Consider the following 24,875-nt stretch of genomic DNA (forward strand, 5'->3'; position numbering starts at 1 on the left):
TCAGCAATGAAATCTATGTCATCAGGCCCATAGCAGCATAATGAGTAGATTCAGGTACGATGATTCTAACTGAAATAAGTCACACAGAAAAAGAAACATCATAAGATATCACTAATACACGGAATGTAAACTTGGCTACACAGGAACTGAATTACAGAACAGAACAGGTTCTCAAATTTAGAAAACCACCTTATGCTTGCTTAAGGGGAAAGGTGAGTTGGGGTGCTGCATAAAACCAGAGATTGAAATGAGCACAGATAAAGTTCCTTAAGCCAAATATGGAATAGACAAGAACTACTCCTTGCTCAACGAAATGGACTAAATACCGCATATTAAACGCCTAAGAATGTACCTGACTAGTAAGTATCTTAAAACCTATGGATTGCTATGTCTCCGAAAGAGAATCAAGCATGTGTACAGGGGCATAAACGCAGCAGTGATAGGATTGGAGAGGTTCGGTGAGCAAATGAAGACCCTTTGAAGTCATATTGCATGGTACCCATTCCACGGGTTTCAACTACCCAGGTTTTAGGTATTCTTCCTTCAGCTAAAACATGCATGTGGAACCCAAGTATGATCAACCATGTGAACGGGAGACGTGTTCAAATATGTCTCAGTTTTCCTCCCCTGGTACTCGGGTGCAACATTCCAGACGCTTTACTAACACTCTCCCCACTTGGAGAGTCAGCGCCTTTAACCTCCTGTTTGGCCCAGTTTGCAATTTCTGCGGAAGATGAACAGGAATAGCGAGAACCAATGAGAGACTAGCTGGAGGTGTCTGGATGGGCAAATTTAACTCTCATTTCCCACCAGGAAGAGGAATTAACCAAAGGCTCAGCGTGCCGTGCCGGAACCAGATTAGGGCCTGAAGCCATTCTGCGGTGTTGCGGCCAGCTCAAAAGAAAGCGAGTTGAAGAAAGGAGCTCAGGGGCACTGTAATTCACAAACCTGCAGAGTTATAAATGACAGCTATCGTCCAAAAATAGACTGAAGTAAGGCTGCCAAGAGGACTTGAAAGCGGGGCAGAATTGCAGGAAACCGATTTCAGGAGGTAGACTGGAATTGCATTGAAAGCATAGGAAAAGAGGCAGAACGTCCACAATGATGCACTTGGCCAAAAAGGGCGTATGCGTTTTTTCCTGAATATATTCAGGAAAAAACGCATACGCCCTTTTTGGCCAACCAAGCAAGCTTGCAAAGGAAATCTGCACTACAATGAAGTCTCACTTCCCCCCAGTCAAAAGGGCCATCTGAAAAAAGTGTAAAATCCAGAAAGGCAGGACAGGCCATGGAGAACTGGGAGCCTTGTTATGCTGATGGGCGGGATGTAAATTGCCAACAACCACTCGGGAGAAGTGTATGGTGTTTCCTGAAACATCTAAAAAACAAAGCAACAGAGCCTAGGGCACTGCCACTTATGGTCCTATAGCTTAGGGAAATTAAAATCAAAAAGACACAGCCACCCCAAAGTTTGGGACGCCTCCGTTTACAAGAACCTCGTTTACCGTACAACTTCAATATCACAGAAAGTGAAAAATGGATAAAGAATTTGTGGTACTTACGTACAATGCAGTATCACTCAGCAATGAAATCTATGTCATCAGGCCCGTAGCAGCATAATGAGTGGATTCAGGTACGATGATTCTAACTGAAATAAGTCACACAGAAAAAGAAACATCATAAGATATCACTAATACACGGAATGTAAACTTGGCTACACAGGAACTGCATTCCAAAACAGAACAGGGTCTCAAATTTAGAAAACCAACTTATGCTTGCTTAAGGGGAAAGGTGAGTTGGGGTGCTGCATAAAACCAGAGATTGAAATGAGCACAGATAAAGTTCCTTAAGCCAAATATAGAATAGAAAAGAGCTACTCCTTGCTCAACGAAATGGACTCAACACCCCATATTAAACGCCTAAGAATGTACCTGACTAGTAAGTATCTTAAAACCTATGGATTGCTATGTCTCCAAAAGAGAATCAAGCGTGTGTACAGGGGCATAAACGCAGCAGTGATAGGATTGGAGAGGTTCGGTGAGCAAATGAAGACCCTTTGAAGTCATATTGCATGGTACCCATTCCACGGGTCTCAACTCTCCAGGTTTAAGGTATTCTTCCTTCAGCTAAAACATGCATGTGGAACCCAGAGTATGATCAACCATGTGAACGGGAGACGTGTTCAAATATGTCTCAGTTTTCCTCCACTGGTACTCGGGTGCAACATTCCAGACGCTTTATTAACACTCTCCCCACTTGGAGAGTCAGCACCTTTAACCTCCTGTTTGGCCCAGTTTGCAATTTCTGCGGAAGATGAACATAATAGCGAGAACCAATGAGAGACTAGCTGGAGGTGTCTGAACGGGCAAATTTAACTCTCATTTCTCACCAGGAAGAGGAATTAACCAAAGGCTCAGCATGCCGGGCCAGAACCAGATTAGGGCCTGAAGCCATCCTGCGGTGTTGCGTCCAGGTCACAAGAAAGCGAGTTGAAGAAAGGAGCTCAGGGGCACTGTAATTCACAAACCTGCAGAGTTATAAATGACAGCTATCGTCCAAAAATAGACTGAAGTAAGGCTGCCAAGAGGACTTGAAAGCGGGGCAGAATTGCAGGAATCCGATTTCAGGAAGCAGACTGGAATTGCATTGAAAGCATAGGAAAAGAGGCAGAACGTCCACAATGATGCACTTGGCCAAAAAGGGCGTATGCGTTTTTTCCTGAATATATTCAGGAAAAAACGCATACGCCCTTTTTGGCCAACCAAGCAAGCTTGCAAAGGAAATCTGCACTACAATGAAGTCTCACTTCCCCCCGGTCAAAAGGGCCATCTGAAAAAAGTGTAAAATCCAGAAAGGCAACAGGACATTGAGAACTGGGAGCCTTGTTATGCTGATGGGCGGCATGTAAACTGCCGACAGACACTCGGGAGAAGTGTATGGTGTTTCCTGAAACATCTAAAAAACAAAGCAACAGAGCCTAGGGCACTTCCACTTATGGTCCTATAGCTTAGGGAAATTAAAATCAAAAAGACACAGCCACCGCAAAGTTTGGAACGGCTCTGTTTACAAGAACCTCGTTTACAGTACAAGTTCAACATCGCAGAAAGTGAAAAATGGATAAAGAAGTTGTGGTATTTACTTACAAAGCAATATCACTCAGCAATGAAATCTGTGTCATCAGGCCCTTAGCAGCACAATGAGTGGATTCAGGTATGATGATTCTAACTGAAGTAAGTCACACAGAAAAAGAAACATCATAAGATATCAGTAATACATGGAATGTAAACTTGGCTACACAGGAACTTAATTACAGAACAGAACAGGGACTCAAATTTAGAAAAACAACTTATGCTTGCTTAAGGGTAAAGGTGAGTTGGGGTGCTGCATAAAACCAGAGATTGAAATGAGCACAGATAAAGTTCCTTAAGTCAAATATGGAATAGACAAGAGCTACTCCTTGCTCAACGAAATGGACTCAACACCGCATATTAAACGCCTAAGAATGTACCTGACTAGTAAGTATCTTAAAACCTATGGATTGCTATGTCTCCGAAAGAGAATCAAGCATGTGTACAGGGGCATAAACGCAGCAGTGATAGGATTGGAGAGGTTCGGTGAGCAAATGAAGACCCTTTGAAGTCATATTGCATGGTACCCATTACACGGGTCTTAACTCTCCAGGTTTAAGGTATTCTTCCTTCAGCTAAAACATGCATGTGGAACACAAGTATGATCAACCATGTGAACGGGAGACGTGTTCAAATATGTCTCAGTTTTCCTCCCCTGGTACTCGGGTGCAACATTCCAGACGCTTTACTAACACTCTCCCCACTTGGAGAGTCAGCGCCTTTAACCTCCTGTTTGGCCCAGTTTGCAATTTCTGCGGAAGATGAACAGGAATAGCGAGAACCAATGAGAGACTAGCTGGAGGTGTCTGGACGGGCAAATTTAACTCTCATTTCCCACCAGGAAGAGGAAATAACCAAAGGCTCAGCGTGCCGTACCGGAACCAGATTAGGGCCTGAAGCCATCCTGCGGTGTTGCGGCCAGGTCACAAGAAAGCGAGTTGAAGAAAGGAGCTCAGGGGCACTGTAATTCACAAACCTGCAGAGTTATAAATGACAGCTATCGTCCAAAAATAGACTGAAGTAAGGCTGCCAAGAGGACTTGAAAGCGGGGCAGAATTGCAGGAAACCGATTTCAGGAGGTAGACTGGAATTGCATTGAAAGCATAGGAAAAGAGGCAGAACGTCCAAAATGATGCACTTGGCCAAAAAGGGCGTATGCATTTTTTCCTGAATATATTCAGGAAAAAACACATACGCCCTTTTTGGCCAACCAAGCAAACTTGCAAAGGAAATCTGCACTACAATGAAGTCTCACTTCCCCCCGGTCAAAAGGGCCATCTGAAAAAAGTGTAAAATCCAGAAAGGCAGGACAGGCCATGGAGAACTGGGAGCCTTGTTATGCTGATGGGCGGGATGTAAATTGCCAACAGACACTCGGGAGAAGTGTATTGTGTTTCCTGAAACATCTAAAAAACAAAGCAACAGAGCCTAGGGCACTTCCACTTATGGTCCTATAGCTTAGGGAAATTAAAATCAAAAACACACAGCCACCCCAAAGTTTGGGACGCCTCTGTTTACAAGAACCTCGTTTACCGTACAAGTTCAATATCACAGAAAGTGAAAAATGCATAAAGAACTTGTGGTACTTACGTACAATGCAGTATCACTCAGCAATGAAATCTATGTCATCAGGCCCGTAGCAGCATAATGAGTAGATTCAGGTACGATGATTCTAACTGAAATAAGTCACACAGAAAAAGAAACATCATAAGATATCACTAATACACGGAATGTAAACTTGGCTACACAGGAACTGCATTCCAAAACAGAACAGGGTCTCAAATTTAGAAAACCAACTTATGCTTGCTTAAGGGGAAAGGTGAGTTGGGGTGCTGCATAAAACCAGAGATTGAAATGAGCACAGATAAAGTTCCTTAAGCCAAATATGGAATAGACAAGAGCTACTCCTTGCTCAACGAAATGGACTAAATACCGCATATTAAACGCCTAAGAATGTACCTGACTAGTAAGTATCTTAAAACCTATGGATTGCTATGTCTCCGAAAGAGAATCAAGCATGTGTACAGGGGCATAAACGCAGCAGTGATAGGATTGGAGAGGTTCGGTGAGCAAATGAAGACCCTTTGAAGTCATATTGCATGGTACCCATTCCACGGGTTTCAACTACCCAGGTTTTAGGTATTCTTCCTTCAGCTAAAACATGCATGTGGAACCCAAGTATGATCAACCATGTGAACGGGAGACGTGTTCAAATATGTCTCAGTTTTCCTCCCCTGGTACTCGGGTGCAACATTCCAGACGCTTTACTAACACTCTCCCCACTTGGAGAGTCAGCGCCTTTAACCTCCTGTTTGGCCCAGTTTGCAATTTCTGCGGAAGATGAACAGGAATAGCGAGAACCAATGAGAGACTAGCTGGAGGTGTCTGGACGGGCAAATTTAACTCTCATTTCCCACCAGGAAGAGGAATAAACCAAAGGCTCAGCGTGCCGTGCCGGATCCAGATTAGGGCCTGAAGCCATCCTGCGGTGTTGCGGCCAGGTCACAAGAAAGCGAGTTGAAGAAAGGAGCTCAGGGGCACTGTAATTCACAAACCTGCAGAGTTATAAATGACAGCTATCGTCCAAAAATAGACTGAAGTAAGGCTGCCAAGAGGACTTGAAAGCGGGGCAGAATTGCAGGAAACCGATTTCAGGAGGTAGACTGGAATTGCATTGAAAGCATAGGAAAAGAGGCAGAACGTCCACAATGATGCACTTGGCCAAAAAGGGCGTATGCGTTTTTTCCTGAATATATTCAGGAAAAATCGCATACACCCTTTTTGGCCAACCAAGCAAGCTTGCAAAGGAAATCTGCACTACAATGAAGTCTCACTTCCCCCCGGTCAAAAGGGCCATCTGAAAAAAGGGTAAAATCCAGAAAGGCAGGACAGGCCATGGAGAACTGGGAGCCTTGTTATGCTGAAGGGCGGGATGTAAATTGCCAACAACCACTCGGGAGAAGTGTATGGTGTTTCCTGAAACATCTAAAAAACAAAGGAACAGAACCTAGGGCACTTCCACTTATGGTCCTATAGCTTAGGGAAATTAAAATCAAAAAGACACAGCCACCCCAAAGTTTGGAACGGCTCTGTTTACAAGAACCTCGTTTACAGTACAAGTTCAACATCGCAGAAAGTGAAAAATGGATAAAGAACTTGTGGTATTTACTTACAAAGCAATATCACTCAGCAATGAAATCTGTGTCATCAGGCCCTTAGCAGCACAATGAGTGGATTCAGGTATGATGATTCTAACTGAAATAAGTCACACAGAAAAAGAAACATCATAAGATATCAGTAATACACGGAATGTAAACTTGGCTACACAGGAACTGAATTACAGAACAGATCAGGGTCTCAAATTTAGAAAACCAACTTATGCTTGCTTAAGGGTAAAGGTGAGTTGTGGTGCTGCATAAAACCAGCGATTGAAATGAGCACAGGTAAAGTTCCTTAAGTCAAATATGGAATAGACAAGAGCTACTCCTTGCTCAACGAAATGGACTCAACACCGCATATTAAACGCCTAAGAATGTACCTGACTAGTAAGTATCGTAAAACTTATGGATTGCTATGTCTCCAAGAGAGAATCAAGCATGTGTACAGGGGCATAAACGTAGCAGTGATAGGATTGGAGAGGTTCGGTGAGCAAATGAAGACCCTTTGAAGTCATATTGCATGGTACCCATTACACGGGTCTCAACGCTCCAGGTTTAAGGTATTCTTCATTCAGCTAAAACATGCATGTGGAACCCAAGTATGATCAACCATGTGAACGGGAGACGTGTTCAAATATGTCTCAGTTTTCCTCCCCTGGTACTCGGGTGCAACATTCCAGACGCTTTACTAACACTCTCCCCACTTGGAGAGTCATCGACTTTAACCTCCTCTTTGGCCCAGTTTGCAATTTCTGCGGAAGATGAACAGGAATAGCGAGAACCAATGGAGACTAGCTGGAGGTGTCTGGACGGGCAAATTTAACTCTCATTTCCTACCAGGAAGAGGAATTAACCAAAGGCTCAGCGTGCCATGCCAGAACCAGATTAGGGCCTGAAGCCATCCTGCGGTGTTGCGGCCAGGTCACAAGAAAGCGAGTTGAAGAAAGGAGCTCAGGGGCACTGTAATTCACAAACCTGCAGAGTTATAAATGACAGCTATCGTCCAAAAATAGACTGAAGTAAGGCTGCCAAGAGGACTTGAAAGCGGGGCAGAAATGCAGGAAACCGATTTCAGGAGGTAGACTGGAATTGCATTGAAAGCATAGGAAAAGAGGCAGAACGTCCACAATGATGCACTTGGCCAAAAAGGGCGTATGTGTTTTTTCCTGAATATATTCAGGAAAAAACGCATACGCCCTTTTTGGCCAACCAAGCAAGCTTGCAAAGGAAATCTGCACTACAATGAAGTCTCACTTCCCCCCGGTCAAAAGGGCCATCTGAAAAAAGTGTAAAATCCAGAAAGGCAGGACAGGCCATGGAGAACTGGGAGCCTTGTTATGCTGATGGGCGGGATGTAAATTGCCAACAGACACTCAGGAGAAGTGTATGGTGTTTCCTGAAACATCTAAAAAACAAAGCAACAGAGCGTAGGGCACTTCCACTTATGGTCCTATAGCTTAGGGAAATTAAAATCAAAAAGACACAGCCACCCCAAAGTTTGGAACGGCTCTGTTTACAAGAACCTCGTTTACAGTACAAGTTCAACATCGCAGAAAGTGAACAATGGATAAAGAAGTTGTGGTATTTAGTTACAAAGCAATATCACTCAGCAATGAAATCTATGTCATCAGGCCCTTAGCAGCACAATGAGTGGATTCAGGTATGATGATTCTAACTGAAATAAGTCACACAGAAAAAGAAACATCATAAGATATCACTAATACACGGAATGTAAACTTGGCTACACAGGAACTGAATTACAGAACAGAACAGGGTCTCAAATTTAGAAAACCAACTTATGCTTGCTTAAGGGTAAAGGTGAGTTGGGGTGCTGCATAAAACCAGAGATTGAAATGAGCACAGATAAAGTTCCTTACGCCAAATATGGAATAGACAAGAGCTACTCCTTGCTCAACGAAATGGACTCAACACCGCATATTAAACGCCTAAGAATGTACCTGACTAGTAAGTATCTTAAAACCTATAGATTGCTATGTCTCCGAAAGAGAATCAAGCATGTGTACAGGGGCAAAAACGCAACAGTGATAGGATTGGAGAGGTTCGGTGAGCAAATGAAGACCCTTTGAAGTCATATTGCATGGTACCCATTCCACGGGTTTCAACTACCCAGGTTTTAGGTATTCTTCCTTCAGCTAAAACATGCATGTGGAACACAGAGTATGATCAACCATGTGATCGGGAGACGTGTTCAAATATGTCTCAGTTTTCCTCCCCTGGTACTCGGGTGCAACATTCCAGACGCTTTACTAACACTCTCCCCACTTGGAGAGTCAGCGCCTTTAACCTCCTGTTTGGCCCAGTTTGCAATTTCTGCCGAAGTTGAACAGGAATAGCGAGAACCAATGAGAGGCTAGCTGGAGGTGTCTTGAGGGGCAAATTTAACTCTCATTTTCCACCAGGAAGAGGAAATAACCAAAGGCTCAGCGTGCCGTACCGGAACCAATTTAGGGCCTGAAGCCATCCTGCGGTGTTGCGGCCAGCTCAAAAGAAAGCGAGTTGAAGAAAGGAGCTCAGGGGCACTGTAATTCACAAACCTGCAGAGTTATAAATGACAGCTATCGTCCAAAAATAGACTGAAGTAAGGCTGCCAAGAGGACTTGAAAGCGGGGCAGAATTGCAGGAAACCGATTTCAGGAGGTAGACTGGAATTGCATTGAAAGCATAGGAAAAGAGGCAGAACGTCCACAATGATGCACTTGGCCAAAAAGGGCGTATGCGTTTTTTCCTGAATATATTCAGGAAAAAACGCATACGCCCTTTTTGGCCAACCAAGCAAGCTTGCAAAGGAAATCTGCACTACAATGAAGTCTCACTTCCCCCCGGTCAAAAGGGCCATCTGAAAAAAGGGTAAAATCCAGAAAGGCAGGACAGGCCATGGAGAACTGGGAGCCTTGTTATGCTGAAGGGCGGGATGTAAATTGCCAACAACCACTCGGGAGAAGTGTATGGTGTTTCCTGAAACATCTAAAAAACAAAGCAACAGAGCCTAGGGCACTTCCACTTATGGTCCTATAGCTTAGGGAAATTAAAATCAAAAAGACACAGCCACCCCAAAGTTTGGAACGGCTCTGTTTACAAGAACCTCGTTTACAGTCCAAGCTCAACATCGCAGAAAGTGAAAAATGGATAAAGAAGTTGTGGTATTTACTTACAAAGCAATATCACTCAGCAATGAAATCTGTGTCATCAGGCCCTTAGCAGCACAATGAGTGGATTCAGGTATGATGATTCTAACTGAAATAAGTCACACAGAAAAAGAAACTTCATAAGATATCAGTAATACACAGAATGTAAACTTGGCTACACAGGAACTGAATTACAGAACAGAACAGGGTCTCAAATTTAGAAAACAAACTTATGCTTGCTTAAGGGTAAAGGTGAGTTGTGGTGCTGCATAAAACCAGAGATTGAAATGAGCACAGATAAAGTTCCTTAAGCCAAATATGGAATAGACAAGAGCTACTCCTTGCTCAACGAAATGGACTCAACACCGCATATTAAACGCCTAAGAATGTACCTGACTAGTAAGTATCTTAAAACCTATGGATTGCTATGTCTCCGAAAGAGAATCAAGCATGTGTACAGGGGCATAAACGCAGCAGTGATAGGATTGGAGAGGTTCGGTGAGCAAATGAAGACCCTTTGAAGTCATATTGCATGGTACCCATTCCACGGGTTTCAACTACCCAGGTTTAAGGTATTCTTCCTTCAGCTAAAACATGCATGTGGAACCTACAGTATGATCAACCATTTGATCGGGAGACGTGTTCAAATATGTCTCAGTTTTCATACCCTGGTACTCGGGTGCAACATTCGAGACGCTTTACTAACACTCTCCCGATTTGGAGAGTCAGTCCCTTTAACCTCCTGTTTGGCTCAGTTTGCAATTTCTGCGGAAGATGAACAGGAATAGCGAGAACCAATGAGAGACTAGCTGGAGGTGTCTGAACGGGCAAATTTAACTCTCATTTCCCACCAGGAAGAGGAATTAACCAAAGGCTCAGCATGCCGTGCCGGAACCAGATTAGGGCCTGAAGCCATCCTGCGGTGTTGCGGCCAGGTCACAAGAAAGCGAGTTGAAGAAAGGAGCTCAGGGGCACTGTAATTCACAAACCTGCAGAGTTATAAATGACAGCTATCGTCGAAAAATATACTGAAGTAAGGCTGCCAAGAGGACTTGAAAGCAGGGCAGAATTGCAGGAAACCGATTTCAGGAGGTAGACTGGAATTGCATTGAAAGCATAGGAAAAGAGGCAGAACGTCCACAATGATGCACTTAGCCAAAAAGGGCGTATGCGTTTTTTCCTGAATATATTCAGGAAAAAACGCATACGCCCTTTTTGGCCAACCAAGCAAGCTTGCAAAGGAAATCTGCACTACAATGAAGTCTCACTTCCCCCCGGTCAAAAGGGCCATCTGAAAAAAGTGTAAAATCCAGAAAGGCAGGACAGGCCATGGAGAACTGGGAGCCTTGTTATGCTGATGGGCGGGATGTAAATTGCCAACAACCACTCGGGAGAAGTGTATGGTGTTTCCTGAAACATCTAAAAAACAAAGCAACAGAACCTAGGGCACTTCCACTTATGGTCCTATAGCTTAGGGAAATTAAAATCAAAAAGACACAGCCACCCCAAAGTTTGGAACGGCTCTGTTTACAAGAAACTCATTTATAGTACAAGTTCAACATCGCAGAAAGTGAAAAATGGATAAAGAAGTTGTGGTATTTACTTACAAAGCAACATCACTCAGCAATGAAATCTGTGTCACAAGGCCCTTAGCAGCACAATGAGTGGATTCAGGTATGATGATTCTAACTGAAATAAGTCACACAGAAAAAGAAACATCATAAGATATCAGTAATACACGGAATGTAAACTTGGCTACACAGGAACTGAATTACAGAACAGAACAGGGTCTCAAATTTAGAAAACCAACTTATGCTTGCTTAAGGGGAAAGGTGAGTTGGGGTGCTGCATAAAATCAGAGATTGAAATGAGCACAGATAAAGTTCCTTAAGCCAAATATGGAATAGACAAGAGCTACTCCTTGCTCAACGAAATGGACTCAACACCGCATATTAAACGCCTAAGAATGTACCTGACTAGTAAGTATCTTAAAACCTATGGATTGCTATGTCTCTGAAAGAGAATCAAGCATGTGTACAGGGGCATAAACGCAGCAGTGATAGGATTGGAGAGGTTCGGTGAGCAAATGAAGACCCTTTGAAGTCATATTGCATGGTACCCATTACACGGGTCTCAGCTCTCCAGGTTTAAGTTATTCTTCCTTCAGCTACAACATGCATGTGGAACCCAGAGTATGATCAACCGTGTGAACGGGAGACGTGTTCAAATATGTCTCAGTTTTCCTCCCCTGGTACTCGGGTGCAACATTCCAGATGCTTTAGTAACACTCTCCTGACTTGGAGAGTCAGTCCCTTTAACCTTCTGTTTGGCCCAGTTTGCAATTTCTGTGGAAGATGAACAGGAATAGCGAGAACCAATGAGAGGCTAGCTGGAGGTGTCTGGATGGGCAAATTTAACTCTCATTTCCCACCAGGAAGAGGAATTAACCAAAGGCTCAGCGTGCCGTGCCGGAACCAGATTAGGGCCTGAAGCCATCCTGCGGTTTTGCGGCCAGCTCAAAAGAAAGCGAGTTGAGGAAAGGAGCTCAGGGGCACTGTAATTCACAAACCTGCAGAGTTATAAATGACAGCTATCGTCCAAAAATAGACTGAAGTAAGGCTGCCAAGAGGACTTGAAAGCGGGGCAGAATTGCAGGAAACCGATTTCAGGAGGTAGACTGGAATTGCATTGAAAGCATAGGAAAAGAGGCAGAACGTCCACAATGATGCACTTGGCCAAAAAGGGCGTATGCGTTTTTTCCTGAATATATTCAGGAAAAAACGCATACGCCCTTTTTGGCCAACCAAGCAAGCTTGCAAAGGAAATCTGCACTACAATGAAGTCTCACTTCCCCCCGGTCAAAAGGGCCATCTGAAAAAAGTGTAAAATCCAGAAAGGCAGGACAGGCCATGGAGAACTGGGAGCCTTGTTATGCTGATGGGCGGGATGTAAATTGCCAACAGACACTCCGGAGAAGTGTATGGTGTTTCCTGAAACATCTAAAAAACAAAGCAACAGAGCCTAGGGCTCTTCCACTTATGGTCGTATAGCTTACGGAAATTAAAATCAAAAAGACACAGCCACCCCAAAGTTTGGGACGCCTCTGTTTACAAGAACCTCGTTTACAGTACAAGTTCAACATCGCAGAATGTGAAAAATGGATAAAGAAGTTGTGGTATTTACTTACAAAGAAATATCACTCAGCAATGAAATCTATGTCATCAGGCCCTTAGCAGCACAATGAGTGGATTCAGGTATGATGATTCTAACTGAAATAAGTCACACAGAAAAAGAAACATCATAAGATATCAGTAATACACGGAATGTAAACTTGGCTACACAGGAACTGAATTACAGAACAGAACAGGGTCTCAAATTTAGAAAACCAACTTATGCTTGCTTAAGGGGAAAGGTGAGTTGGGGTGCTGCATAAAACCAGAGATCGAAATGAGCACAGATAAAGTTCCTTAAGCCAAATATGGAATAGACAAGAGCTACTCCTTGCTCAACGAAATGGACTCAACACCCCATATTAAACGCCTAAGAATGTACCTGACTAGTAAGTATCTTAAAACCTATGGATTGCTATGTCTCCAAAAGGGAATCAAGCGTGTGTACAGGGGCATAAACGCAGCAGTGATAGGATTGGAGAGGTTCGGTGAGCAAATGAAGACCCTTTGAAGTCATATTGCATGGTACCCATTCCACGGGTCTCAACTCTGCAGGTTTCAGGTATTCTTCCTTCAGCTAAAACATGCATGTGGAACCCAGAGTATGATCAACTGTGTGAACGGGAGACGTGTTCAAATATGTCTCAGTTTTTGTACCCTGGTACTCGGGTGCAACATTCCAGACGCTTTACTAACACTCTCCCGACTTCAGAGTCAATCCCTTAAATCTCCTGTTTGGCCCAGTTTGCAATTTCTGCGGAAGATGAACAGGAATAGCGAGAACCAAAGAGAGACTAGCTGGAGGTGTCCTGACGGGCAAATTTAACACTCACATCCCACCAGGAAGAGGAATTAACCAAAGGCTCAGCGTGCCGTGCCGGAACCAGATTAGGGCCTGAAGCCATCCTGCGGTGTTGCGGCCCGCTCACAAGAAAGCGAGTTGAAGAAAGGAGCTCAGGGGCACTGTAATTCACAAACCTGCAGAGTTATAAATGACAGCTATCGTCCAAAAATAGACTGAAGTAAGGCTGCCAAGAGGACTTGAAAGCGGGGCAGAATTGCAGGAAACCGATTTCAGGAGGTAGACTGGAATTGCATTGAAAGCATAGGAAAAGAGGCAGAACGTCCACAATGATGCACTTGGCCAAAAAGGGCGTATGCGTTTTTTTCTGAATATATTCAGGAAAAAACGCATACGCCCTTTTTGGCCTACCAAGCAAACTTGCAAAGGAAATCTGCACTACAATGAAGTCTCACTTCCCCCCGGTCAAAAGGGCCATCTGAAAAAAGTGTAAAATCCAGAAAGGCAGGACAGGCCATGGAGAACTGGGAGCCTTGTTATGCTGATGGGCGGGATGTAAATTGCCAACAGACACTCAGGAGAAGTGTATGGTGTTTCCTGAAACATCGAAAAAACAAAGCAACAGAGTCTAGGGCACTTCCACTTATGGTCCTATAGCTTAGGGAAATTAAAATCAAAAAGACACAGCCACCCCAAAATTTGGGACGCCTCTGTTTACAAGAACCTCGTTTACCATACATGTTCAACATCGCAGAAAGTGAAAAATGGATAAAGAAGTTGTGGTATTTACTTACAAAGCAATATCACTCAGCAATGAAATCTATGTCATCAGGCCCTTAGCAGCACAATGAGTGGATTCAGGTATGATGATTCTAACTGAAATAAGTCACACAGAAAAAGAAACATCATAAGATATCAGTAATACACGGAATGTAAACTTGGCTACACAGGAACTGAATTACAGAACAGAACAGGGTCTCAAATTTAGAAAACCAACTTATGCTTGCTTAAGGGGAAAGGTGAGTTGGGGTGCTGCATAAAACCAGAGATCGAAATGAGCACAGATAAAGTTCCTTAAGCCAAATATGGAATAGACAAGAGCTACTGCTTGCTCAACGAAATGGACTCGACACCGCATATTAAACGCCTAAGAATGTACCTGACTAGTAAGTATCTTAAAACCTATGGATTGCTATGTCTCCGAAAGAGAATGAAGCATGTGTACAGGGGCATAAACACAGCAGTGAAAGGATTGGAGAGGTTCGGTGAGCAAAAGAAGACCCTTTGAAGTCATATTACATGGTACCCATTCCACGGGTTTTAACTACCCAGGTTTAAGGTATTCTTCCTTCAGCTAAAACTTGCATGTGGAACCTAGAGTATGATCAACCATGTGATCGGGAGACGTGTTCAAATATGTCTCAGTTTTCGTACCCTGGTACTCGGGTGCAACATTCGAGACGCTTTACTAACACTCTCCCCACTTGGAGAGTCAGTCCCTTTAACCTCCTGTTTGGCCCAGTTTGCAATTTCTGTGGAAGATGAACAGGAATAGCGAGAACCAATGAGAGACTAGCTGAAGGTGTCTGGATGGGCAAATTTAACTCTCATTTCCCACCAGGAAGAGGAATTAACCAAAGGCTCAGCGTGCCGTGCCAGAACCAGATTAGGGCCTGAAGACATCCTGCGGTGTTGCGGCCAGCTCACAAGAAAGCGAGTTGAAGAAAGGAGCTCAGGGGCACTGTAATTCACAAACCTGCAGAGTTATAAATGACAGCTATCGTCAAAAATAGACTGAAGTAAGGCTGCCAAGAGGACTTGAAAGCGGGGCAGAATTGCAGGAAACCGATTTCAGGAGGTAGACTGGAATTGCATTGAAAGCATAGGAAAAGAGGCAGAACGTCCACAATGATGCACTTGGCCAAAAAGGGCGTATGCGTGTTTTCCTGAATATATTCAGGAAAAAACGCATACGCCCTTTTTGGCCAACCAAGCAAGCTTGCAAAGGAAATCTGCACTACAATGAAGTCTCACTTCCCCCCGATCAAAAGGGCCATCTGAAAAAAGTGTAAAATCCAGAAAGGCAGGACAGGCCATGGAGAACTGGGAGCCTTGTTATGCTGATGGGCGGGATGTAAATTGCCAACAGACACTCGGGAGAAGTGTATGGTGTTTCCTGAAACATCTAAAAAACAAAGCAACAGAGCCTAGGGCACTTCCACTTATGGTCCTATAGCTTAGGGAAATTAAAATCAAAAAGACACAGCCACCCCAAAGTTTGGGACGCCTCTGTTTACAAGAACCTCGTTTACAGTACAAGTTCAACATCGCAGAAAGTGAAAAATGGATAAAGAAATTGTGGTACTTACGTACAATGCAGTATCACTCAGCAATGAAATCTATGTCATCAGGCCCGTAGCAGCATAATGAGTGGATTCAGGTACGATGATTCTAACTGAAATAAGTCACACAGAAAAAGAAACATCATAAGATATCACTAATACACGGAATGTAAACTTGGCTACACAGGAACTGCATTCCAAAACAGAACAGGGTCTCAAATTTAGAAAACCAACTTATGCTTGCTTAAGGGGAAAGGTGAGTTGGGGTGCTGCATAAAACCAGAGATTGAAATGAGCACAGATAAAGTTCCTTAAGCCAAATATGGAATAGACAAGAGCTACTCCTTGCTCAACGAAATGGACTCAACACCCCATATTAAACGCCTAAGAATGTACCTGACTAGTAAGTATCTTAAAACCTATGGATTGCTATGTCTCCAAAAGAGAATCAAGCTTGTGTACAGGGGCATAAACGCAGCAGTGATAGGATTGGAGAGGTTCGGTGAGCAAATGAAGACCCTTTGAAGTCATATTGCATGGTACCCATTACACGGGTCTCAACTCTCCAGGTTTAAGGTATTCTTCCTTCAGCTAAAACATGCATGTTGAACCCAGAGTATGATCAACCATGTGAACGGGAGACGTGTTCAAATATGTCTCAGTTTTCCTCCCCTGGTACTCGGGTGCAACATTCCAAACGCTTTACTAACACTCTCCCGACTTGGAGAGTCAGTGCCTTTAACCTCCTGTTTGGCCCAGTTTGCAATTTCTGCGGAAGATGAACAGGAATAGCGAGAACCAATGAGAGGCTAGCTGGAGGTGTCTGGACGGGCAAATTTAACTCTCATTTCCCACCAGGAAGAGGAATTAATCAAAGGCTCAGCATGCCGGGCCGGAACAAGATTAGGGCCTGAAGCCATCCTGCGGTGTTGCGGCCAGGTCACAAGAAAGCGAGTTGAAGAAAGGAGCTCAGGGGCACTGTAATTCACAAACCTGCAGAGTTATAAATGACAGCTATCGTCCAAAAATAGACTGAAGTAAGGCTGCCAAGAGGACTTGAAAGCGGGGCAGAATTGCAGGAAACCGATTTCAGGAGGTAGACTGGAATTGCATTGAAAGCATAGGAAAAGAGGCAGAACGTCCACAATGATGCACTTGGCCAAAAAGGGCGTATGCGTTTTTTCCTGAATATATTCAGGAAAAAACGCATACGCCCTTTTTGGCCAACCAAGCAAACTTGCAAAGGAAATCTGCACTACAATGAAGTCTCACTTCCCCCCGGTCAAAAGGGCCATCTGAAAAAAGTGTAAAATCCAGAAAGGCAGGACAGGCCATGGAGAACTGGGAGCCTTGTTATGCTGATGGGCGGGATGTAAATTGCCAACAGACACTCCGGAGAAGTGTATGGTCTTTCCTGAAACATCTAAAAAACAAAGCAACAGAGCCTAGGGCACTTCCACTTATGGTCCTATAGCTTAGGGAAATTAAAATCAAAAAGACACAGCCACCCCAAAGTTTGGGACGCCTCTGTTTACAAGAACCTCGTTTACAGTACAAGTTCAACATCGCAGAAAGTGAAAAATGGATAAAGAAATTGTGGTACTTACGTACAATGCAGTATCACTCAGCAATGAAATCTATGTCATCAGGCCCGTAGCAGCATAATGAGTGGATTCAGGTACGATGATTCTAACTGAAATAAGTCACACAGAAAAAGAAACATCATAAGATATCACTAATACACGGAATGTAAACTTGGCTACACAGGAACTGCATTCCAAAACAGAACAGGGTCTCAAATTTAGAAAACCAACTTATGCTTGCTTAAGGGGAAAGGTGAGGTGGGGTGCTGCATAAAACCAGAGATTGAAATGAGCACAGATAAAGTTCCTTACGCCAAATATGGAATAGACAAGAGCTACTCCTTGCTCAACGAAATGGACTCAACACCGCATATTAAACGCCTAAGAATGTACCTGACTAGTAAGTATATTAAAACCTATAGATTGCTATGTCTCCGAAAGAGAATCAAGCATGTGTACAGGGGCAAAAATGCAACAGTGATAGGATTGGAGAGGTTCGGTGAGCAAATGAAGACCCTTTGAAGTCATATTGCATGGTACCCATTCCACGGGTTTCAACTACCCAGGTTTTAGGTATTCTTCCTTCAGCTAAAACATGCATGTGGAACCCAGAGTATGATCAACCATGTGAACGGGAGACGTGTTCAAATATGTCTCAGTTTTCCTCCCCTGGTACTCGGGTGCAACATTCCAGACGCTTTACTAACACTCTCCCCACTTGGAGAGTCAGCGCCTTTAAACTCCTGTTTGGCACAGTTTGCAATTTCTGCCGAAGTTGAACAGGAATAGCGAGAACCAATGAGAGGCTAGCTGGAGGTGTCTGGACGGGCAAATTTAACTCTCATTTCCCACCAGGAAGAGGAAATAACCAAAGGCTCAGCGTGCCGTACCGGAACCAATTTAGGGTCTGAAGCCATCCTGCGGTGTTGCGGCCAGCTCAAAAGAAAGCGAGTTGAAGAAAGGAGCTCAGGGGCACTGTAATTCACAAACCTGCAGAGTTATAAATGACAGCTATCGTCCAAAAATAGACTGAAGTAAGGCTGCCAAGAGGACTTGAAAGCGGGGCAGAATTGCAGGAAACCGATTTCAGGAGGTAGACTGGAATTGCATTGAAAGCATAGGAAAAGAGGCAGAACGTCCACAATGATGCACTTGGCCAAAAAGGGCGTATGCGTTTTTTCCTGAATATATTCAGGAAAAAACGCATACGCCCTTTTTGGCCAACCAAGCAAGCTTGCAAAGGAAATCTGCACTACAATGAAGTCTCACTTCCCCCCGGTCAAAAGGGCCATCTGAAAATAGGGTAAAATCCAGAAAGGCAGGACAGGCCATGGAGAACTGGGAGCCTTGTTATGCTGATGGGCGGGATGTAAATTGCCAACAGACACTCAGGAGAAGTGTATGGTCTTTCCTGAAACATCTAAAAAACAAAGCAAGAGAGCCTAGGGCACTTCCACTTATGGTCCTATAGCTTAGGGAAATTAAAATCAAAAAGACACAGCCACCCCAAAGTTTGGAACGGCTCTGTTTACAAGAACCTCGTTTACAGTACAAGCTCAACATTGCAGAAAGTGAAAAATGGATAAAGAAGTTGTGGTATTTACTTACAAAGCAATATCACTCAGCAATGAAATCTGTGTCATCAGGCCCTTAGCAGCACAATGAGTGGATTCAGGTATGATGATTCTAACTGAAATAAGTCACACAGAAAAAGAAACATTATAAGATATCAGTAATACACGGAATGTAAACTTGGCTACACAGGAACTGAATTACAGAACAGAACAGGGTCTCAAATTTAGAAAACAAACTTATGCTTGCTTAAGGGTAAAGGTGAGTTGTGGTGCTGCATAAAACCAGAGATTGAAATGAGCACAGATAAAGTTCCTTAAGCCAAATATGGAATAGACAAGAGCTACTCCTTGCTCAACGAAATGGACTCAACACCGCATATTAAACGCCTAAGAATGTACCTGACTAGTAAGTATCTTAAAACCTATGGATTGCTATGTCTCCGAAAGAGAATCAAGCATGTGTACAGGGGCATAAACGCAGCAGTGATAGGATTGGAGAGGTTCGGTGAGCAAATGAAGACCCTTTGAAGTCATATTGCATGGTACCCATTCCACGGGTTTCAACTACCCAGGTTTAAGGTATTCTTCCGTCAGCTAAAACATGCATGTGGAACCTACAGTATGATCAACCATTTGATCGGGAGACGTGTTCAAATATGTCTCAGTTTTCGTACCCTGGTACTCGGGTGCAACATTCGAGACGCTTTACTAACACTCTCCCGATTTGGAGAGTCAGTCCCTTTAACCTCCTGTTTGGCCCAGTTTGCAATTTCTGCGGAAGATGAACAGGAATAGCGAGAACCAATGAGAGACTAGCTGGAGGTGTCTGAACGGGCAAATTTAACTCTCATTTCCCACCACGAAGAGGAATTAACCAAAGGCTCAGCATGCCGTGCCGGAACCAGATTAGGGCCTGAAGCCATCCTACGGTGTTGCGGCCAGGTCACAAGAAAGCGAGTTGAAGAAAGGAGCTCAGGGGCACTGTAATTAACAAACCTGCAGAGTTATAAATGACAGCTATCGTCCAAAAATAGACTGAAGTAAGGCTGCCAAGAGGACTTGAAAGCGGGGCAGAATTGCAGGAAACCGATTTCAGGAGGTAGACTGGAATTGCATTGAAAGCACAGGAAAAGAGGCAGAACGTCCACAATGATGCACTTGGCCAAAAAGGGCGTATGCGTTTTTTCCTGAATATATTCAGGAAAAAACGCATACGCCCTTTTTGGCCAACCAAGCAAGCTTGCAAAGGAAATCTGCACTACAATGAAGTCTCACTTCCCCCCGGTCAAAAGGGCCATCTGAAAAAAGTGTAAAATCCAGAAAGGCAGGACAGGCCATGGAGAACTGGGAGCCTTGTTATGCTGATGGGCGGGATGTAAATTACCAACAGACACACAGGAGAAGTGTATGGTGTTTCCTGAAACATCTAAAAAACAAAGCAAGAGAGCCTAGGGCACTTCCACTTATGGTCCTATAGCTTAGGGAAATTAAAATAAAAAAGACACAGCCACCCCAAAGTTTGGGACGCCTCTGTTTACAAGAACCTCGTTTACCGTACAAGTTCAATATCACAGAAAGTGAAAAATGCATAAAGAACTTGTGGTACTTACGTAAAATGCAGTATCACTCAGCAATGAAATCTATGTCATCAGGCCCGTAGCAGCATAATGAGTAGATTCAGGTACGATGATTCTAACTGAAATAAGTCACACAGAAAAAGAAACATCATAAGATATCACTAATACACGGAATGTAAACTTGGCTACACAGGAACTGAATTACAGAACAGAACAGGTTCTCAAATTTAGAAAACCAACTTATGCTTGCTTAAGGGGAAAGGTGAGTTGGGGTGCTGCATAAAACCAGAGATTGAAATGAGCACAGATAAAGTTCCTTAAGCCAAATATGGAATAGACAAGAGCTACTCCTTGCTCAACGAAATGGACTCAACACCGCATATTAAACGCCTAAGAATGTACCTGACTAGTAAGTATCTTAAAACCTATGGATTGCTATGTCTCTGAAAGAGAATCAAGCATGTGTACAGGGGCATAAACGCAGCAGTGATAGGATTGGAGATATTCGGTGAGCAAATGAAGACTCTTTGAAGTCATATTGCATGGTACCCATTCCACGGGTTTCAACTACCCAGGTTTTAGGTATTCTTCCTTCAGCTAAAACATGCATGTGGAACCCAGAGTATGATCAACCATGTGATCGGGAGACGTGTTCAAATATGTCTCAGTTTTCGTACCCTGGTACTCGGGTGCAACATTCCAGACGCTTTACTAACACTCTCCCGACTTGGAGAGTCAGCGCCTTTAACCTCCTGTTTGGCCCAGTTTGCAATTTCGGTGGAAGATGAACAGGAATAGCGAGAACCAATGAGAGACTAGCTGGAGGTGTCTGGATGGGCAAATTTAACTCTCATTTCCCACCAGGAAGAGGAATTAACCAAAGGCTCAGCGTGCCGTGCCGGAACCAGATTAGGGCCTGAAGCCATCCTGCGGTGTTGCGGCCAGCTCAAAAGAAAGCGAGTTGAAGAAAGGAGCTCAGGGGCACTGTAATTAACAAACCTGCAGAGTTATAAATGACAGCTATCGTCCAAAAATAGACTGAAGTAAGGCTGCCAAGAGGACTTGAAAGCGGGGCAGAATTGCAGGAAACCGATTTCAGGAGGTAGACTGGAATTGCATTGAAAGCACAGGAAAAGAGGCAGAACGTCCACAATGATGCACTTGGCCAAAAAGGGCGTATGCGTTTTTTCCTGAATATATTCAGGAAAAAACGCATACGCCCTTTTTGGCCAACCAAGCAAGCTTGCAAAGGAAATCTGCACTACAATGAAGTCTCACTTCCCCCCGGTCAAAAGGGCCATCTGAAAAAAGTGTAAAATCCAGAAAGGCAGGACAGGCCATGGAGAACTGGGAGCCTTGTTATGCTGATGGGCGGGATGTAAATTACCAACAGACACACAGGAGAAGTGTATGGTGTTTCCTGAAACATCTAAAAAACAAAGCAAGAGAGCCTAGGGCACTTCCACTTATGGTCCTATAGCTTAGGGAAATTAAAATAAAAAAGACACAGCCACCCCAAAGTTTGGGACGCCTCTGTTTACAAGAACCTCGTTTACCGTACAAGTTCAATATCACAGAAAGTGAAAAATGCATAAAGAACTTGTGGTACTTACGTAAAATGCAGTATCACTCAGCAATGAAATCTATGTCATCAGGCCCGTAGCAGCATAATGAGTAGATTCAGGTACGATGATTCTAACTGAAATAAGTCACACAGAAAAAGAAACATCATAAGATATCACTAATACACGGAATGTAAACTTGGCTACACAGGAACTGAATTACAGAACAGAACAGGTTCTCAAATTTAGAAAACCAACTTATGCTTGCTTAAGGGGAAAGGTGAGTTGGGGTGCTGCATAAAACCAGAGATTGAAATGAGCACAGATAAAGTTCCTTAAGCCAAATATGGAATAGACAAGAGCTACTCCTTGCTCAACGAAATGGACTCAACACCGCATATTAAACGCCTAAGAATGTACCTGACTAGTAAGTATCTTAAAACCTATGGATTGCTATGTCTCTGAAAGAGAATCAAGCATGTGTACAGGGGCATAAACGCAGCAGTGATAGGATTGGAGATATTCGGTGAGCAAATGAAGACTCTTTGAAGTCATATTGCATGGTACCCATTCCACGGGTTTCAACTACCCAGGTTTTAGGTATTCTTCCTTCAGCTAAAACATGCATGTGGAACCCAGAGTATGATCAACCATGTGATCGGGAGACGTGTTCAAATATGTCTCAGTTTTCGTACCCTGGTACTCGGGTGCAACATTCCAGACGCTTTACTAACACTCTCCCGACTTGGAGAGTCAGCGCCTTTAACCTCCTGTTTGGCCCAGTTTGCAATTTCTGTGGAAGATGAACAGGAATAGCGAGAACCAATGAGAGACTAGCTGGAGGTGTCTGGATGGGCAAATTTAACTCTCATTTCCCACCAGGAAGAGGAATTAACCAAAGGCTCAGCGTGCCGTGCCGGAACCAGATTAGGGCCTGAAGCCATCCTGCGGTGTTGCGGCCAGCTCAAAAGAAAGCGAGTTGAAGAAAGGAGCTCAGGGGCACTGTAATTCACAAACCTGCAGAGTTATAAATGACAGCTATCGTCCAAAAATAGACTGAAGTAAGGCTGCCAAGAGGACTTGAAAGCGGGGCAGAATTGCAGGAAACCGATTTCAGGAGGTAGACTGGAATTGCATTGAAAGCATAGGAAAAGAGGCAGAACGTCCACAATGATGCACTTGGCCAAAAAGGGCGTATGCGTTTTTTCCTGAATATATTCAGGAAAAAACACATACGCCCTTTTTGGCCAACCAAGCAAACTTGCAAAGGAAATCTGCACTACAATGAAGTCTCACTTCCCCCCGGTCAAAAGGGCCATCTGAAAAAAGTGTAAAATCCAGAAAGGCAGGACAGGCCATGGAGAACTGGGAGCCTTGTTATGCTGATGGGCGGGATGTAAATTGCCAACAGACACTCGGGAGAAGTGTATTGTGTTTCCTGAAACATCTAAAAAACAAAGCAACAGAGCCTAGGGCACTTCCACTTATGGTCCTATAGCTTAGGGAAATTAAAATCAAAAACACACAGCCACCCCAAAGTTTGGGACGCCTCTGTTTACAAGAACCTCGTTTACCGTACAAGTTCAATATCACAGAAAGTGAAAAATGCATAAAGAACTTGTGGTACTTACGTACAATGCAGTATCACTCAGCAATGAAATCTATGTCATCAGGCCCGTAGCAGCATAATGAGTAGATTCAGGTACGATGATTCTAACTGAAATAAGTCACACAGAAAAAGAAACATCATAAGATATCACTAATACACGGAATGTAAACTTGGCTACACAGGAACTGCATTCCAAAACAGAACAGGGTCTCAAATTTAGAAAACCAACTTATGCTTGCTTAAGGGGAAAGGTGAGTTGGGGTGCTGCATAAAACCAGAGATTGAAATGAGCACAGATAAAGTTCCTTAAGTCAAATATGGAATAGACAAGAGCTACTCCTTGCTCAACGAAATGGACTCAACACCGCATATTAAACGCCTAAGAATGTACCTGACTAGTAAGTATCTTAAAACCTATGGATTGCTATGTCTCCGAAAGAGAATCAAGCATGTGTACAGGGGCATAAACGCAGCAGTGATAGGATTGGAGAGGTTCGGTGAGCAAATGAAGACCCTTTGAAGTCATATTGCATGGTACCCATTACACGGGTCTTAACTCTCCAGGTTTAAGGTATTCTTCCTTCAGCTAAAACATGCATGTGGAACACAAGTATGATCAACCATGTGAACGGGAGACGTGTTCAAATATGTCTCAGTTTTCCTCCCCTGGTACTCGGGTGCAACATTCCAGACGCTTTACTAACACTCTCCCCACTTGGAGAGTCAGCGCCTTTAACCTCCTGTTTGGCCCAGTTTGCAATTTCTGCGGAAGATGAACAGGAATAGCGAGAACCAATGAGAGGCTAGCTGGAGGTGTCTGGACGGGCAAATTTAACTCTCATTTCCCACCAGGAAGAGGAAATAACCAAAGGCTCAGCGTGCCGTACCGGAACCAGATTAGGGCCTGAAGCCATCCTGCGGTGTTGCGGCCAGGTCACAAGAAAGCGAGTTGAAGAAAGGAGCTCAGGGGCACTGTAATTCACAAACCTGCAGAGTTATAAATGACAGCTATCGTCCAAAAATAGACTGAAGTAAGGCTGCCAAGAGGACTTGAAAGCGGGGCAGAATTGCAGGAAACCGATTTCAGGAGGTAGACTGGAATTGCATTGAAAGCATAGGAAAAGAGGCAGAACGTCCACAATGATGCACTTGGCCAAAAAGGGCGTATGCGTTTTTTCCTGAATATATTCAGGAAAAAACACATACGCCCTTTTTGGCCAACCA

At 43.8% G+C, this 24,875-nt stretch overlaps 1 long non-coding RNA gene across 14 annotated transcripts in view; it reads right to left on the bottom strand.

Annotated features, from left to right (window-relative positions):
* Positions 1 to 24,875, bottom strand: part of LOC307181468 — a 1,676,472-nt gene that overhangs the window by 1,177,529 nt on the left and 474,068 nt on the right. The window contains exons 1-2 of one of the 14 annotated variants that reach the window (XR_013826846.1): positions 22,094 to 22,130; positions 20,514 to 20,595 (exon numbers count right to left, since the gene is read on the bottom strand). The exons of the other annotated variants lie outside the window; for them this stretch is intronic. This is a non-coding gene — a long non-coding RNA (uncharacterized lncRNA). Of the gene's footprint in view, positions 1 to 20,513; positions 20,596 to 22,093; positions 22,131 to 24,875 lie in introns of those variants that run through there. 14 annotated transcript variants of the gene reach the window in all.

The sequence above is a fragment of the Stenella coeruleoalba genome (assembly GCF_951394435.1).
Source record: "Stenella coeruleoalba genome assembly, contig: scaffold_28, whole genome shotgun sequence".
NCBI classification, from domain to species: Eukaryota; Metazoa; Chordata; class Mammalia; order Artiodactyla; family Delphinidae; genus Stenella; species Stenella coeruleoalba.